Below are 20306 nucleotides of genomic sequence, written 5' to 3'. Positions count from 1 at the left end.
TTGATTTGGTCGTCATGGATATCGCTATTGTTGTTCTTGGTTTTGTAGAAAAAGATTTTACTTTTTCACCAAAAGAAATTGCTGTGATTGGTATAAATGAAAAAATAGCTGGTCATTGGCTATTAACGCCACCTTGCGACTTTACAACACTCTCAGCGTATGGTCGTTATGAAAACCTGAAGCGTACCCGTAGACTAAAAATAAATTGGTTCGATGGTGAGTCTGTGGAAGCACAAGTCATCAAAGTTTTAAGGACCCTTGCCTCAAAAAGCAGAATTATTTTGAGTTCTGGCAATGAATCCTGTGAATATCTCGAGAGAGTACTATGCACGGCAATCAGAGATGTTGATAAAGAGAAATTTTGGCCTGAATTTATCAAACAATTACCACCGTCAACAACCTGTATTCACCATGGGTTACAGAAAGAAACAGGATGCGCCCTCCAAGTTGCGCGACAAATAAAAAAGTGGATGAACAATAGATATGAATTTGTTAAACAAAGAAATTATGAGGAGGCTGTTGCTATACCAGAACATTCACGTACACCTCGTGAGCCTGAAATAGATTATCCTGGAAACATACACAGTGTGGATGAAACTGATGTTTGAAATTGTAAAAAATAAAAATTTGAGAAAATAAAAATTTAATTTATATTTAAAAAAAAAAAAAAAGTCTTGAAATTTATTTCCATAGGTTAAGAATAGTATTATATATTTTTATTTTATATTTAAGTTTTGTTTTCAAGCAAAAAATATTTTAAGAAAAGTTCTATACACCATGTCTGAAACTGACCCAACTATGTAACTATAAAAACCTCTCACTCCCACGCATTGCTTTCTCCATAAGACGTTTTTCTATCCGAGTCCCTATGTTATTCCTTACTCCAGACGTCACCCATGCATTTTCACTACGCGCCCTTACAATCTCATTCATCCTATACTACACACCCCCTCACACACATACCTCTCTCTCACACACATACCTCTCACTCGCACCCTTGCTATTTTATTTTTACCCCATGCATCCTATGCGGGCCCCATGCACAACACACACGAGGGGGGAAGGGGGGGGAACTGCATTCCACAAAGTCGCCCAGAAGAGCCACCTTCTACTGGTGGGCAAAACAATAAATTCTTTCCCATCCAGCACTACGAACTGCTGAAGTTATATTTGGAGCATTATCAGACACACAATAAGATGTAGACGACAATTCTGTAGATCCAATCCACTCAGATGAAATTTCTTTGAGTAACTTCGCCAGTTCATAAGAAGTGTGACTGGTTTTAATGTGACATATTTTCAGAGTGGAATTTTCATGATCAAAATTGCTCGTTAAATAATGCAATGTTAACGACAATTATGAATCACCAGCACGAGATGTCCAACCATCTGTCGTATAATTCAAGCAAGCAAATTTTTCTTCCATATCTTTTCTGATTTGATCAGCTGTAAAAATAGTTCGATTTTTTATTTAATATTTTATGCAATAAATATATAAAATAAATTTTATTTTGATGAGTGAAATAATCAATTGTTAGATGATACATATAAATATAAGATATCGTTATTTAAAAATGTTGTGTGTATTTTAGAAATAAATAAATAAATAAATAAATATCGGTGACAGCAATTTGTTGGTAGTGTAAGTTATTAAACAATTGATTGTAGTTTACCTATATTTGTTTTATATTGTTCGTACAGCTGTGGCATCAATGACCTTGATACAGTTGTACGACTGTGTGGTTGATACTCAGGAATTATTTTTTTTATGAATTGTTGAAACTCTGGTTTTCAACAAAAGAATATGGCAGCATATCAACCGCTATCATTCTTGTGAGAGTTTCATCAATTTCTTGGGTTTCATTTATAGACAACCCGATCCGACGTTTATTTACTGGAGGACCTGAATTAATAAATAAATATCGTAATGAGTAAATGAATATTAGAAGTGTGACGTACTCGCATTACCACGATTTTTGTCATCAGCTCAACTTCATTGAATGTAATCTATTGTATTTTTTATTAAAAAGCAAAAGAAAAAGATCGTGGTATTTTAGTGTTCGACGAATTCATATTAAGTTATTAATAAATTGAATTTAAGTTATCAAATTGCAATTAGAAAAGTTCAGCTCATGATAAAAATTGTGGTCGTAGATGCGAGTACGTCACAAAAGCCATAAATGGATATTTAAGTGAATTACCTCGTGTCTTTCTTTTCATTTGCTCTACTGAAAATTCACCATATTGTTCTTTGTGTCGGTTCCGTAAATGATTTATCAAAGACGAAGTTGTTGCTAAAAAATACAGATTTAAATTAAAATTTTCGGCACAAAATGATTCAAAAAAAAAAATTAAATTGTTTTAAAATAAATAAATAAATGAATATGTTCATTTTTTAATTTATATATGAATATGTACATTTATTGGGATATAATCTGTTCATTTAAAAAATATATCACTACTGCAGTATATGCACAATTATTTTTCCAAATATTAAAATTTAAATCTTCTATCCTCCAGCCAGCGATGTACGTTAGGTCACGTGATAGTGACACTCCTACGTTGAACCCGATGAATATATATATATATATTAGACCGTTTCAAAAAATTCCTCACCCTTGGATTCAACAAAAACAATACTCAATTTTATTTTTTTTTTTACATGTCGTTATCGACTTTTCCATTACATGGCAGCAGTTTTATACTTTTGTTCATAATTATCGCTTTAAGCAGAGCTTTATTCTCATCGAAAGCTTTTTGAAATATATTATTGAAAAAAATTTGTTTGTTGCGGGAAAATTACGTAAACAGTCCATATTTTTTTATTGCATAGTGTATTGGCATAGATATAGTGTTCTTTTCATTGCTTTTCAATATTTTGAATTGAAATATATTGATTATTATAAAAGTTATGATTTTTTGAAACACTGAAAAAAAAACAATGTTATTTGTGCAATTTTTATAAACGAATGAATGCTGTTTTCAGGGTGTTTCAAAAATCATAACTTTCGAAATAATCAATATATTTCAATTCAAGATGATTATTTAAAAAGCTTAATTGAAAAGCTTTAGACACTATATCTTATATGCCGAATTTTTAATTTTATATGAATGCCCAGAGGTCTTCGAATAAATAAATTATCGTTTGTTTAGAAATAAACGTTTACGTAGTTTTCTAGCCGCGAAACAGATAATTAAAAATTTTTTTTTCAATATGTATTTCAAAGCTTTTTTTTTAAGCTTTCGAATGGTCGTATTACCAAATCTCTAGCTTAAAAATTGATAAAGTTATGAACAAAAGTATAAAATAAACACTTTGCTTACATGTATTTTAAATGGAAAATATTCAAAGTCGATGAGCGACATTAAAAAAAAAAAAAAAAAAAAAATTGAAAATAGTAGATTGTTTGTCTTGTTGAATACTAAAATTTTAGGGGGTGGGAGAGAAGAAAAAAAATTTTTTTTTTTTTTTGAAACGGTCTAATATATATACAGAGTGTCCCATTTTAATTTATCAATGTATTTTTTTCGAAAAATAAAGCATAAATTGTAAAATGTTTCAAGTAAAAGTCGTTTCAAGTAGGGTTTGGAGAGGGACGAAGAAAAAAAAAAAAAAAAAAATTTGAAAAATCCAAAATGGCGGAGTTTCCGGTTCAAACATAGTTTTTTTAAATGGATACTGCATTTTTTTTTTGCACCAAAATAGTTGCTACATCAAAACTAACACTTTTTATTTGAAAAATTTTTCGATAAAATCACTTTTTTTTCGGGCCAATTTTATCTGTTTATGGATTTTCCTGAAAAAATATGGCTTTAATTAAAAAATGATATTGAGAAAAGTTGTAGCGCCCAGAAAGACGAAAACGAAAAAAAAAAAAAACTTTCGAAAATAATCAAAATGGCGGAGTTAGAAGCATAAACAAAGTTTTAAAAAAAAAAATCGATTTTTCCGGAAAATTCTATTTAAAAAAAGTGTTAGCCTTGATGTGAACAATTTTTTAAGAAAAAAAAATTTTTGAGCAAATTATAGGTTTAGCATTTTCATAACTTTTTGAGATACAAATAAATATATAGTGAAAAACACGGTCCGCGCTCTGTCTCTCATGGAAGTGTATATCAATATATAGCCGAGCAGCACACAGGATTTTAATTTTAATTTTTAGCACAACGCATATTTATTAGAAAAAATTTGAATATCGAATTATTCGTGACTATTTGAATTATTCGTGACCATTTGAATTATTCGTGAGTTTCAATTGTTACGAATATTCGAATTTTTCGAATAGTTCGAATAGTCTCGAATAATTCGGTATTCGAAAACTCGAATAATTTGATTGGATTTTCGGTCGAATAGTACTATTCGATTCGATTCGATCTGAGTACTATTCGCACACCCCTACTTGTCTGCATCAGTTATTATTTTATTTTGTTATTTACCCGAAATACATATTCTGCAAAAATTTGATGTATTGAAATCCTTTACCAAACCTAAAATTTAATTCAATCCGAGATTATCCCCCAAGATACGACCAATACAAAAAAAAAATTGTTGCTTAAACCAAAAACTAATACATTCATTCCAGATTATTGCAGTGCCAGAATCTCACAAAAGAATTTCGCAAAAATTCTTTCGTTAGTTAGTCGTGCATAATCTAGTTCATTATATAAATGAGCTAGAAACCAATTTTTTAGCTTACCACTGAACTCATTGAAACGACATGATATCGTGTAATAAATCGCGCCTATTTTTTTTTCGTGTGAACGCATTGGATTGTTTATTTCAAAGTCATTGAAATAAATAGTCAGTGGTATCACGAATTGACTTTCGTGTTGTGACCTCATTTGACGCCAAGCTTTTCCCTGAGTAAATGAAGTAATTGGATACGAAATATCTGATGGCTCTAATGCTTTTTTAATGGTATTTAATACATTTGGCAATTCTAGAAATTTTTTCAATACGATCTCAATAAGAATTGTTTGAATAGAGATGTTAGTTGGTAACCATAATGTATTACCATGATTTTTTTTTTTTCTGAGGTTTTAAACGTGTATCGACTAACTTTGGAATAGGATCGATTAGTGATTCTTTTATATTAAATTGTTTAAAAGCTTTAGACTGTGAGTTTACATGTGAATTTTAGAAAAAAACTTCTTGGCAAAAAGTGGTTTATAATAAAAAAAAAATTATTTATTTTAATTAAAAAATGATTTTTTTAGCGAAAAAAAAATTCTTGCTAAAAAGTCTCGAACCTCTGCCTAATCTAAGCCATGGTAGAAGTACTACAGGTATGGCAGTAGTCCATGCTTTTTTCGTCGCGTTCTGCGCAGCCTTATTTTTTCAACCAATCAAGAACGCGCCATCGAGCTGTTTTGCTTTTCTTTCTAACACGCAATCTCTAACATACTGTGTTGACAACTATTTTTTATATTGTTGTAAATACTAATAAATATATGTGGAGCATGTTTATAAAAAATCAAAAAAATAAAAAAACCAAGACAGTTTAACAAATAAATTATAATATTTTCATTGTTGTTGTTTTTTTTGATGCCACAAACAATAGAGGTTGTGTTGTATTTATTATACTTGGATTCATTTATTTAATATAAATAATTAATTTTTATTATTGATGTATGTGAATCATTATAAAATATACCAAATCTAGTTGAATAAATATGATAACTTTTGAAAAATTTAAAAAGAACTTGAAAATTTTCTTAACAAATTTGTATCGCGCGCGCATAAAGTCTTCCATTTTTGTGGCGAGAAGGCGACCTTTTGATTGGTCGATTCACAGCGGCCAAACCAGGCTGCGCACTGCCATACCTGTAGTATTTCTACCATGATCTAAGCCTATGTAAACCTATACTTTTAAAAGCCAGTGCGTTACCCCCTGAACCATCGCGCGTTAACGTATCAGAAACAAAATTATGAGGCCCTTGAATCAAAAGTTTCATCACATCCCGAAAAGCTGGTTGGTTTTATTTTTGTTACATGTAATTGTTTAAATTTTTATTAATACATCTTTCTGTCACTTCATTTAACTAGCTTAAAGAAAAACAAAAAAAATACCTATCTCACTATAGGCACTTAGTTTTTTTATTTTAGATGTCTAAAAAAATGTTAAATGTTAATTTCGGGGTTAAGACTAACACATATAAACATAAAGGCTCGTTCCTTTGCGTTCGGTTTGAATTCGGTTATTTCAAGTCTCACGGACGCTTCATGTTTATATGTGTTCGCATGTGTTTGTCTTAACCCCGAAATTAACATAGGCAAGCTCAACTGTAACTCTCTTGGCTGTGGGACGTGGTAAGATACCCACGTTTCGTGGTCAGTTCTTGGTTTTACGTATGTTAGGGTACTCATGTGTCTACCCTGGTGGAAATATTACTCCGGCGCTATTCCGGCATTACTCCGGCATTTCTCCGTTTTTGGCCCATTTCAGGAGAAATTACTGCGGCATGAGGTTGATGGCGGAAAAATTACTCCGGCATGAAATTGATGGCGGAGAAATTATTCCGGCATGAGGTTGATGGCGGAAAAATTACTCCGGCATGGAATTGATGGCGGAGAAATTACTCCAGCATGAGATTCATGCCGTAGAAATTGTTCCGGCATGTGATTAATGCGAGCAAAATTATTCCGGCATGGGATTGATGGCGGAGGAATTATTTCGGCATGGGATTAATGGCGGAGGAATTATCCCGGCATAGGATTCGTGCCGGAGAAATTATTCCGGCATGGGATCAGTGAAGGAGAAATTATTTCGGCATTAGATCAGTGAAGGAGAAAAAACTCCGGCATAAAACTAGTGGTGGATTCATTTTTCCGACATTAACTTCATGCCGACAAAATTATTCCGGCATGAGATTGACGGCGGAAAAATTACTCCGCCATGAGATTGATGGCGGAGTAATTACTCCGGCATGAGATTAATGTCGGAAAAATTAGTCCGCCACTAGTTTTATGTCGAAGCATTTTCTTCAGCATTCATCTTATGCCAGAATAATTACTCCGGCATAACATTAACGCCGGAGTAATTAATTCGGCATGAGATTACTAAAAAACAATGTAGAAATGTTATATGTTCATCAATTTTATCAAATATATTTATTTAAACTAACCATCACATTTAATGACTCAGAAAAACTAAAATTATATTTTCGGAATGTAGTACGTTTATAATTAACTGCTTTTCCAAGATCTATAAATTTATCATCAATCATATAATGTACAGCCATGATAAATCAGCAGCACATTGACGTATTTTGGCATAACACGTTGTTCAACATCTTCTCGTTGTAATAATGTTGCAATATACTAACACATGCATCAACAGCTAATAAACGAACAGAATCTTGTTCATCTCGTGCAAGTATAACAAACATTAGAATTGAATCAGATTTAAAATTGTCAATTTCAACAACTTTCGCAAATTCTCCCAATTTTGATGATGCTGAACGTCGCCCCATTAGTGTATCATCTTAACATAAATTACAAAAATGATTTCTTAATTCAGCTACTGTTGCTGTACTTACACGTGGATAAGATACACTTAGTAAACCACATGTCGATGTTTTTGACGTAAACCAATCACCAGATGCCAAACGTTGTACCAATGGAACAAAATGTATCAACTCACAACGAGTATGTTCAGCACAAAGTGCCAAGGCAATCGTTGAAAGTTTTTTGATTGAATTTAATCGCAGCTATAAAATAAAAATATATTCATTAATTGTAATAAAATAAAATGTTCAACATATTTACATTTTAAACAAATTTTAAGTCAACTGATATGATGAAATTAATATAAAAAAAAACCGCTCCCCGGGAAAAACGGTTTGTATACAACCATATACAACCATATACAACCATATACAACCGTATACAACCATATACAATCATAAACAAACATATACAATCGTATATAGATGTCATGGTAGAAATACTACAGGTATGGCAGTGCGCAGCCTGGTTTGGCGGCTGTGAATCGACCAATCAAAAGGTCGCCTTCTTGCCACAAAAATGGAAGACTTTATGCGCGCGCGATACAAATTTGTTAAGAAAATTTTCAAGTTTTTTTTAAATTTTTCAAAAGTTATCATATTTATTCAACTAGATTTGGTATATTTTATAATGATTCACATACATCAAAAATAAAAACTAATTATTTATATTAAATAAATAAATCCAAGTATAATAAATACAACACAACCTCTATTGTTTGTGGCATAAAAAAAACAACAATAATGAAAATATTATAATTTATTTGTTAAACTGTCTTGGTTTTTTTATTTTTTTGATTTTTTATAAACATGCTCCACATATACATTTATTTGTGTACATAGTATGTGTACATAGTATTTATTAGTATTTACAACAATATAAAAAATAGTTGTCAAAACAGTATGTTAGAGAGAGAGGCTCTTATAATAGAGATTGCGTGTTAGAAAGAAAAGCAAAACAGCTCGATGGCGCGTTGTTGATTGGTTGAAAAAATAAGGCTGCGCAGAACGCGACGAAAAAAGCATGAACTACTGCCATACCTGTAGTACTTCTACCATGTATAGATGTATATGAAAAGTTGATTATTTTAGTGACTTTGTATACAACCATATACAGTTGTATATAAGTTTATACAATCATATAAATTTGTATATAAATTTATACAACTATATACAACCATATACAGCTATATACAACCATATACAACCATATACAACCATATACAGCTATATACAACTATATACAACTATATACAACCATATACAATCATATACAACTATGTACAACTATATACAATCATATACAACCATACAACTTGGTAGCTTAGTTTATTAATCTTGTATACAATCATATATGGTTATATACAAACATATATATGGACATATACAACTGTATATATATATATATGTTTATATATATGAATTTATAAAATCATATACAACTATACAACTTGGTAGCTTACTTTATTTATTCAATTATATATGGTTATATATATACAAACATATATGGACATTTTTAAAATTATATACAATTTTACAACTCAGTAGCACATTGAAGACTGACCAACCTATGACTTGCCATTCATCGATTTTTATTCGGGTCATTAAGACTGATTTTTTCTCATTCTTTCCATGTATATAAAAATATATTAAGAACCGCTATTATGTATTTAATATTGGAAGGGTGTTTGTTTAATAATATATAACAGCTACTTATTTTTTTTACGAAACGAAAATTTCAGGGATAAAAAATTTTACCCCGGAATGTATATTGTCATAATTTATGAAAAAAATTTTTTATCCCTGAAATTTTCGTTTATATAATAATTTTGAAATGTCCATATATGTTTGTATATATATAACCATATATAATTGTATACAAGATAAATAAAGTAAGCTACCAAGTTGTATAGTTGTATATGATTTTATAAATTCATATATATAAACATATATAAATATATACAGTTGTATATGTCCATATATATGTTTGTATATAACCATATATGATTGTATACAAGATTAATAAACTAAGCTACCAAGTTGTATGGTTGTATATGATTGTATATAGTTGTACATAGTTGTATATGATTGTATATGGTTGTATATAGTTGTATATAGTTGTATATGGTTGTATATAGCTGTATATGGTTGTATATAGTTGTATATGGTTGTATATGGTTGTATATGGTTGTATATGGTTGTATATAGCTGTATATGGTTGTATATAGTTGTATATGGTTGTATATAGTTGTATATGGTTGTATACAAACAGTTTATACCTCGCATATACAAGTTTATATAGTTGTATAAATTTATATACAAATTTATATGATTGTATAAACTTATATACAACTGTATATGGTTGTATACAAAGTCACTAAAATAATCAACTTTTCATATACATCTATATACGATTGTATATGTTTGTATATGATTGTATATGGTTGTATACGGTTGTATATGGTTGTATATGATTGTATATGGTTGTATACAAACCGTTTTTCCCGGGTCCAGTCATAACCTCATTGTTACAAACACTTGCTGACTGAGATCGAGTTATTTTTTTTTTTTCAAACATAAAAAACTTTGGTAATATTTGAAAAATAATAATTATTGTACTTACTTGTAAATTTTCATTTTATAAGTCATCGATCAGAACTGCAATTGGATAAAGACTGTCGTCCGTTGGTGAGTCGGCTGCTGCCATTTTGCTAAACCACAATTTTATCCAAGCAGAATTCATTTATTCTGAGTGTTTTAATATTAGCCCTGGGCACAATATGGCTTTTTTTATTATTTTATTTGTTTATTGATATGATTTTTCATTGCCTTATATACTAGGGCACAACACTACAACTTTTTTCTTTTAACAAGATAATGAATAAAAACAATCTACGTTGCTTCCACTGCTATGCTACAGTGGCGCACACATGTATATGAGTAGCGATGGTGAGCAGTAGAGGTGGTATTTCTGGCAGCCGTCCGGCGACTCAGCGAGGATTAGATTATAAATGTGTGAGCGAACTTGACAATTTTTTTTTTTTTATAAAGCATGTGTATGTGCGAGGTTGTATGTGGTTCTCCATGAACCAAAAGAACACAAAAGAATAGATTGTCATATTATAAAAATGTTCAACCGATGAAAAATACTTCTAGTTTGTCTGCTCAAAAATAGTATTTATTAATAACAATTGTAATATTTTCTCCGCCATCAATCCCATGCTGGAAAAATTTATCCGCCATCAACTTCATGCCAGAATAATTTCTCCGGCACGAATCTCATGCCGGAGTAATTTCTCCGCCACCAACCTCAAGTAGTTTCTCCGGAAATGGGCCAAAAACGGAGAAAGCCGGAAAAAGCCAGAGTAACGGCGGAGAAATATTTCTACCAGGGTAGCTGTAGACTCAGCAGACACGTGGATTTTGTAGGTTAGTTTTAGGACGATGTCTGTGTAAATCACTGGACAATGTCAAGCATACATTTTCTTTTTGATTATTTAATTTAGTTAATTTGTTAGATTCGCGTTTCCCTTCTGTTTATTTAATTATTTTAAATTTAAGGTCACGAGTAAGTTTTGTATTACGTTTTTGGATTATTAAGATTACGCTATGTTTTTTGGAATTATGATTACGTTTTAGATTTAATTAATATCACGTTTCGAGTTTTGAGTTGAAAATATTATTGTGTTTTTGTTAATTATTTGATTTGTGTATTAATTAATTGTTTGTGACTTTACCCAGCCCTTCTACCATAACCAGCACACTGAGTGATTTTCTAGCGTCCCTAATCTCTAGGCTAATTATTGATACGTTATTTGGTTATTTTGGTTATGTTTCCGGTCGTTGGGTCTATTTATTCTTTCTATTTCGTGTTTCTGGTATGATTGTGTTATTTGCCTTTTTCAAGTTTTAGGACGAATTGAAAACCTCATGATTTTAGCTCATGTCTTTTTCGAGTTTTAGGGCGAATTGAAAACTTCATGATTTTAGCTCATGCCTTTTTCGAGTTTTTGGGCGAATTGAAAACTATACGATTTTGATAATAAAATAACAATAATTGGTACTTTTAGATATTGAGTTTGGTTAGTTTTGTGTTTTGAGATAAATTAATAAATAAACCAAATAAAATACTTGATAATTAGTCCGAGAAGGTAACAAGCAAAAATGTTACGTTACAGTATTGATCATATTCAAAATTTTAATATTGATAATATCATCAATATTATATCGTAATTAATATTATTATTATTACCATTGGTATTATAAATTTTTAATATTTGAGTGGAACACATTTAAGTGGAACACACGATTCTACAGATACGATGGAGGAGTTAGTAAAAAGCAAGTCAAGAAGACCATTATTGCAATTAGTAATTGTGTTAGATTGTTAAAGATTAAGAATTGACATAAAATTAAATAATGCAATATTTTTTTTATCTATCTTTTAGAATAAGTAGCTGAAAAATCCGGGAGATTAAAGTCCCCACTAATAATGATATACATACCTTTGATTTTAGAGAGGTACAATTCAAGTTGATTCAAGTATTTGACAAATAATTTTGCATCACTATTTGTTCTGTCAGGGGGAATATAAATTATATAGACCCTGTAATTAACACCTTGATGTTCAATGAAAATACCCACTATCTGTCATATCTACTATGGTTTCTGGTAGTTTTAATTTATGAAATTTATCTATTTTAGTATGATTAATTTCACAGAGTACTCCACCACCTCTTGATTTGGTGCTACTTGAACGATCGCATCTATAAACTGTAAAAGTATTAGTATCAAAAAAGTGAGATGACATAATGTCTTGGTTAAGCCACGACTCGGTTAACAATATTAGATTGTAGTTACTTAAAAGTGAATTATAGAATCCTTATCCTTATTTTTAATACTTCTCACGTTTTGATAATACAAATATAATGCTTGTAAGTTTGAGCTGTCTTGTTCGTTGATATTTTTTACAATGTTGATTGCACTTGGTTATAGGTACAAATGTGAATTATTTGTGTTACATGTTAATGATGATGAACTTGAATTATATGTTGCTGTTACTGATAAGGTTGGCTAGTCTGATGTTAGAGTTGTTGTTGATAGTAATTGGTTGATGTTCTTCTCATTTGAACAATCTTGAACTGGCCTCGAATAAATTTTATTTTGGTGTCTTTTGAGTTTGTTTGGGCTTGCTGTTGAATTAGTTGTTGACGTTGTTGAATTGAGCACGAGTGTAATTGTCTGATAAAAAAATTTGGTTCATCCAAGAAAGTAGTTGATGATTCTTTTTGGCTGTTACAAACTTCTGAGCAAACAATTCTCGATTAATATATTTAAAAAATCTGACATTAAGCATTCTGGGTTTAGTTAAAGAAACAGAGTATGGATGAATACGAGATAGTGTAAAATTAATTTTGCCAAGTGGTAGTGTGGTGTCATTATAAATAACATTAATTAAGTTTTCAATTTTACCTTCATCAATTTTCATTCTGTCTTTGTCTGATATGTTTTGCTCTGTTGCTTCTGGAACTTCAAATAGTTATTCATTCTGCTAATTTGATCAAAGCTGGCGTCAGCAATAGCATTAATTGTATTTATTTGTGTTGTATGAATTACACTAGTTTCTTTCAAAGCAACCATTTCATCTGTTATATTATTAATTTGGACAAAAGAGCTTTGTACTGCAACTTTAATTTTATTATTCTTGCATTTATATCATCAGTAATTAATTTTATGTTATCATCAATTGGCTTAAGTTTGTCATCCATACTTTTATCATTTGTTATAACATAACTATCAAACATTTGTTTAATTTTATCCAGTAAGCCAGAATCATCAGAATTTTTTCTTGGCCTGCCAATTGCTTTTTTCTCAATAATATCTTTTATTGAGACTTGCATGTTAGTCTAGTTATTTACAATAGAATTTTTGTTTACTTTGATATGTGAATTATCTTGAGACAGATCAGCTGATATACTACGTCTGGGTGTTCTGGTAACTGACATAATAGGTGGCAGTGCAATTCTTATACAACAATTAAATGTAGCGACATCTAACTAGTAATAAAGATAACAACTAAATGCACTAGGTCCAGTAGATGCTTTGCAATAAATTATAGGTTATGTTTAACACACAATATTTAAGATTCACTTTAACAATATAGTTCACTTTTAATGTAAATTATTTATAAACATCGATGACATTAATTTTATAATTACATAAATCACTTTATTATATTTAATTTATTCAATTTAAATTAACTTTATTAATTGAGATACTCCGTGATTTTAGAGAGAATCAGTCATGTCGGCCATCTTGCCAATTAATATAAATTAATAGAATATAAATATTAATAATTATCAATATTTATATACGAATGTTATTGTCAATATTATTATTAATATTATTCATATCGGTGATATTATTATAAATCGATAATATTGTTATTATTATTAATATGATTGATATCATCGTTATTATTGCTAATATTATATTAATATTATTGTTATTTTATTTATACTATGGTTATATATGAATAATATTATAAATAACAATAATTCCAATAATAGTATGATTAACAATAGTATCAATATAATATTAGTAATAATATCGATGGTATTAATTATATTAATTATATCGTCGCATTGAAGGATGATGGGCGTAAGTACCAAAAACGTCAATTTTAAAGTGCATTTTTTAAAAAGCAAATTAATGAATTTTAAGGTTTTTCATCTAATTTTAAGGCTTAAACAAAAGGGCGTAACAACCTTTCATAAAGGATAAAGGACGTATGTCCGAGGATTTACGCCTTTTTTTCGTTATCAAAATAATTTTCAAAAAAATTGATCTTGAAAGAAATTTGATAACAGAAGAAATTTTTCACAGTGTTGTAAAAGACACGATATTGCATACTTGAACAATCGTAAAGGTCTAATTGCAAGAAACAAAGCTAATGATATATTAGCTAAGAAAGCAAGTAAAATAATTTCTTCTCTACACTGAGAGAATTTTTACGTCAATTTCACGGGGTAATACCACTAAATTACGCTCTAAGCTCATTCCCATCGTTATTCAGTAATTTTAATGTAAGTTATTAATGATTTTTCGTGGACTTTACAAGGAGAGAAATATTCAACAAAAATTGTGGTTCTGGTACACTTTAGTGGCAAGATGCAAGCTTCTTTTTTTTATTTGTTTTTTTTATAAAACTTATTAAATGTTGCATATTATTTGTTTTGTAGATTCATAATTTTTGTTAGACAAAACCACAATTTTTATTGAACCACAATTATTAGTCTGCTTTATTACAAATTTTATTTTCTAATTTACTAATTTTTATTTTCACTTTAATATTTTTTGCTTTGTGCATAATAAAGTTTGTTGTTCAGTACTATTTTCAATTTAAAGAGTTCATTAATTTTTATTTAGATAGAAAACAAATTTTGTTATTTCCGTAAGAATTTTTATTGAAAGTTGAATAAATTTAATTGTTACTGTAAAATAAATTTTATTTGTAATATACAACAATTTTTATCCTAAAAAAGGACAAATTTTGTTTACTTCAAGAATAAGAATTTTTATTTGAGAAAGAACAAAATTTGTATATTTTATAAGAATTTTTGTTTAAAGTTTTATAGATTTTAATAGACACCCAATAGATCTTGTTGTACAGAAACGTAACCACAAAATTTGTCGATCAGTAAAACGAGTTTGGATATTGACCTCATCTTATTTTATTGGACTTACATCTTGCCACTGTTTTGTGGTTCTTTTCAACAATTTTCAAGTAGTTTTCAATATTTTTTGTAGGATATTTCTCTCCGTGTACATTGCAACCCTGTGAATATTTCTGAGTCTTGACAGATACAACATTGACCTTATATATTAATGTAGTTTTCATGAATAATTCCGGTCGACAATGATATATTCAAGTTATAACCCGAAAAAAAGTGAGTATTCAGTATAGCAATATTCACAGTTGCACGTGGAATCAACGGCATTTATTCAATTACACGATATATCACGTTATAACGCATTGAAATTTTCCACAATGACCGACTATCTTTCATGGGAAAACCACATGGAAATAAATAGAATTAAAAAAAAAACGGGGAACTCGAAATCTACGTGATTACCCTGTGAAGTTAAATTAAAACATTTTAATTCCACAAGATAATGACGTAGGTTTCGAGTTCCCCCTTTTTCATGTGGTAACCCTGTTAAGTTTGTCCTTAGACATTTTAAATTATAAAAATAAATTACAAGTATTTTATTTGTTAAATAAATAAATGACTAAGGACAAGCAGTAGCTAAGGAATTGATAGCTTACCACATAATTTCTTTGGCTACATCAGTTCTTCAACTACATCAGTTCTTTAACTACATCTTTTCCTTAACTACTGCTTGTAATTAGACATTTTAAATTATCTTTAAATTAATTATACTCGTATAGATCTCGTAGCTTATGTGAAAGAAATTTCGAACATATACAGCTTTTAAAAATGGTCTCGCACATTAGGACATAGGTTTAGTTATTAGGAAGTTGTAGGATCGGACCTGGTTAGGAAATAAATTTATAGAAAATAAAAGGTCATCCACAAATATATACAATTAATAATATGAAATACGCTCTTGTCGACGTGACACGTGAAAATTTTTACGGAATACCTCTTGAAAATTACAACATTTTACATGAGAGATGAACTTTTTTTTTTATGCACTATCTCGTGAATTTTTCTGTTTCCCTGCTAAATTAACATAGTCACTTGAGAATATCTAGTGGTAGACGTTAGAGTGTAATCTAGCGACATTATCTCGTGATTATAAAAAGATTTTTACTGATCATTCACGATATAATTCTCAATATGTACGCGAGTATTAGTGAAAGAGCAGCTGCTACTTTTGTTACGAAAATTACGAAAACAAAATCGAAAGTTGGAATGAGATGTAATATAAAAAAAATTTGTTAATAAAAGAAAACAGCAATGAAAAAAAAAACAAGTGGAACATTAAACAAAAAAAATCAAAGTAATAAAAACTAAATCATCATCAATGTCAGTTACAGGAAGAAAAACAAGAGAATAACAAAGAATACATAAAATGAAAAAATTATCAAGAATCGTACAAGCAGCAACACAAACAATGACAGGAGCACATGGTACATCAGAATCAATTGAATCTGAATTAGATAGTGTAAGAAAAGGAATAAGAAATAGCGGAGGAAAAACTGGTATTATAATACCATGAGCTTCACCTGTTGCTTAAAAAAATTAGTGGTGCCTTACCACTTTTAATTCTAGTTCTAGGAGATGTATCAGCTCCAGGTGTATCAGGCGTTGTGGAAGTAATCAGTTTAGCTGAAGCAAAAAAAACTTAGATAAAAGTGGAAGGCATAATAAAATAATGGAATCTATTGCACTCGGTAAAGGATTATATTCGACGCCACATAAAACTGGAATGAGATTATATTCCAATCCAAGAAATTTCCGGAGATGCTATATCAAACCGAGCTTAGACTAACGTTGACATAATAAAATTTTCATTGATTAAGTGAACTTTTTTTAATAATTCATTCATTTTAAATTTTTTGTATAAAAACTTATACATTTTGGTAATGGCGCCCGAGTGACGTTCGCAACTCAAGATGGTGGACCGCACCCCTCTACCATTTCTTACTGAGATAGATCGCTACCGAATATGTAATACTCCTATATTGCTAACAAGGCTCGATTCTTTCGATACTTAAAGTTTGCAGACGCGCATGTGACACTCGGAGAACGTCGGAAGCTCACTCACACTATTATATCTAACTGTTAAATTTATTTGTATTAGTGCAAACAAAAATTTTTACATCAAATATAGTAGTGTGAGTGAGCATCCAACGTTCTCCGAGTATCACATGCGCGCGTCGTTTTGGTAGGCACACGACAAGGAAGACGATAGAGTCTGCACCGTTGCCCATGGAGGAAATCCACTTATTGTAGAGATAGGACGTTAGCAATATAGAAGTATTACATATATCCCAGGTAGGAGTTCTCGGGCTTGAACAACTGTGCCAGGCTTGTGCGAGTGTCGTGTATCAAGCCTTGGGAGCACAGGCTTGACACAAGATTGTGCCCATTGTTTTCCCCGGCCTCACACGAGCCTTGTTAACACAGGCTTGACACAAGACTGTCCCCGTTGTTTTCAACCGGCCTCACACAGGCCTCAATAATCCAAGCCTGTGTCAAGCCTGTGTTTTTTGTTTTCCCCGGCCTGACACGAGCCTTGTTAACACAGGCTTGACACAAGACTGTCCCCGTTGTTTTCAACCGGCCTCACACAGGCCTCAATAGTCCAAGCCAGTGTCAAGCCTGTTTTTTTTGTTTTCCCCGGCCTCACACGAGCCTTGTGTCAAGCCCGTTTGACCAAGCCTCACACGGGACTTGACTTGTATATATATTCAATTAAAAAAAAAAAATTAATATAGATCTATAAATTGTAAATAGAAATTTTAAATAACAATGATTAGGTTTTGACTATCGTGCCAGGCTTTTACAAGGACTGTGAATAAATTCATTCATATAAAAAAGTTTGACTGACTCTTTCAGTAATACCCCGGTGGTTGACTTGATAGAGCATTGGAGTTTCACGTGAGTGGCCTAGGATCGATCCCGCGTTACACTGTTTATTTTCGTTCCTATAATTATCGTTAATTCAAATTGTATCGCGTAAAAAATAATAATGTTAACTTAATAAATTAATAATAATTGTTTATTTATATTTTTTTATAAATTTTTTTGCAAGCCCGTCTCAAGCCTGGGAACACAAGCCTGTGTCAAGCCCGATACACTAGTTTGACACCAGCAAATACATCGTGAACATTCCAGACTTGACACAGGCTTGTGTCTCAGGCCTGACACAGGCCCGAGAGCCGGGTAATCAGGCTTGTCCCAGGCTTGTGCCCGTCGTCACTTCCTACCTGGGATGCCGTCTGCGGCCATTGTTCCCATTACGTAAAATTCCCCGGCTAGTTAGTTGTCGTTCTACACTAGCTGGCTCTCACCTGGCAGTAAGAAAAGAGAATGGTGAGAAATCCTCGTTGATCCCATAGTAACCGACGCTTCTAGGTTATCGGTAGAAAATACTGTTACAAAATAGCTCCCAACGTGGTGCCTGCCATGGCAGGTTACGAAGCGACAGTCACGGTAGTTCACTGCTCCTCCATTGGTCATGTGATCCCAGACACATAACTGGGGGGGTTGGAGTTACGCAAACAACCAAAAATTGTGAAAGCAACTGGTAGGGAAAATCAGGCTCCTAAGCGTATAAAAAAAGCTGTTTCACGTAGAAGTAGCTTATTCTGAGTCCGACAAAGAATACAGCTCTGAATAAGCTTGTTCGGTAGCATTTTCTAAGCTGTGACTTGGAATAACTTCGGTTATTCGCTCTCGTGACAACTCGTCAAAGTTCTTGCAGGTTGCTCGCACAAACTTCAGAGGTTGTTGGTTTCCGCTGTATCTTCGGGTACACAACTCGGTAATTTTCGGACATGGTCGTATATATTTTCGTACAGGCTATGATAGTCCAAGGAACTACGTTCTCCGTAGTTTTCAGACATGTTCTTGGGTGTCTTCGCACAAATTAAGATAGTCTAAGAAACTACGCTCTCGGTAGTCAATCTGGATGACTTGGGTTGTCCAAGTATTAATATCCTTGAAGAAAAACATCCTGCTATACGACATTCAAAGGCACATCCATTGTGTGGATCATATATGTGCATATGAAATACACAGAGGTATAAATCTTGGTGTACAAAAACATTCTCAACAAGGTCGAATTTAAAAAAATCTATTGTACATTGTTGTGCTGTTGAAAATTCAAATGATTCAACTAAGACAGATATTTAAAATTTGCTGCACATGAAATTGATGATGATGATAAGATAATTTAAGTGACAGCCCCCACGGAAATATTTTATAAAAATTTTGCAAAAATTATATAAAAGTCATTTTATAAAATCATTTTGTAAAATATGGGCAAAAAAATTAAGAAAATCGATTTTCATACGAATCCATATAAGAGTAATCAGAATTTATTTTTCAACATATAAATATATAAGAATCGATGAAAAAGTACGGTTAAAACTGAAAAGTAATTGAATTTAATAAAGTAGTATTCTTATGTACATTTTTATCAAAGATTCTTAAAAGATTTGTGGCATCGTGGTAAAGCACCCGCTTGTCATCAAGATGGTCTGAGTTCGATTCTTCGTTGAAAAGTTTTTTTTTCTAATTATTTTCTGAAAATTTAAATAATTCTTTTATAAAAATTTGACAAAAAATAGGGGGGGAGGGGAGAGTTAAAATACTCGAAATAAACTGATAAATTTTTACAAAAAATTTATAAAATATTTACAAATTTTTTATATATTATATATATAATATTTATAAAAAAAAATTGAAATTTTTATAAAAATTTTATAAATCTTTTACATAATTTTCTCAATTTTTTTGCCCATATTTTACAAAATGATTTTATAAAATGACTTTTATATAATTTTTGCAAAATTTTTTTAAAATATTTCCGTGGGGGAGCAAATCCAATTTATTTACCTATTACTGTGTATACAATCGACTGTTCACAAATAAAAATCGTTGATCAAAAAAGTCAAATTGTCAATTTTTTTGAGGTACTAATTACAATTAGATCACATGTAAAAGCATTATGATGAGTATCGCTTTCAATAGTAGCGGTATAAAAAGAGGATTCGGCCATAAAAACAGTAGATAATGGATGAGTCAAGTCAGCCAGAATCAAGC

At 31.0% G+C, this 20306-nt stretch overlaps 1 long non-coding RNA gene across 1 annotated transcript; it reads right to left on the bottom strand.

The window, feature by feature from the left end:
- Positions 1-1072: 1072 nt before the first annotated feature.
- On the bottom strand, positions 1073-13668 carry LOC122852018. Its single transcript, XR_006373787.1, has 4 exons — positions 12012-13668; positions 2202-2294; positions 1674-1903; positions 1073-1446 (listed from the first exon to the last, which is right to left on the bottom strand). It is a non-coding gene; the product is annotated as an uncharacterized LOC122852018 (long non-coding RNA).
- Positions 13669-20306: the final 6638 nt, after the last annotated feature.

Source organism: Aphidius gifuensis, linkage group LG3, assembly GCF_014905175.1.
Source record: "Aphidius gifuensis isolate YNYX2018 linkage group LG3, ASM1490517v1, whole genome shotgun sequence".
Classification (NCBI taxonomy): Eukaryota; Metazoa; Arthropoda; class Insecta; order Hymenoptera; family Braconidae; genus Aphidius; species Aphidius gifuensis.
Note: the sequence above shows the minus strand (reverse complement) of the source record. Positions and strands in the feature narration are given on the sequence as shown.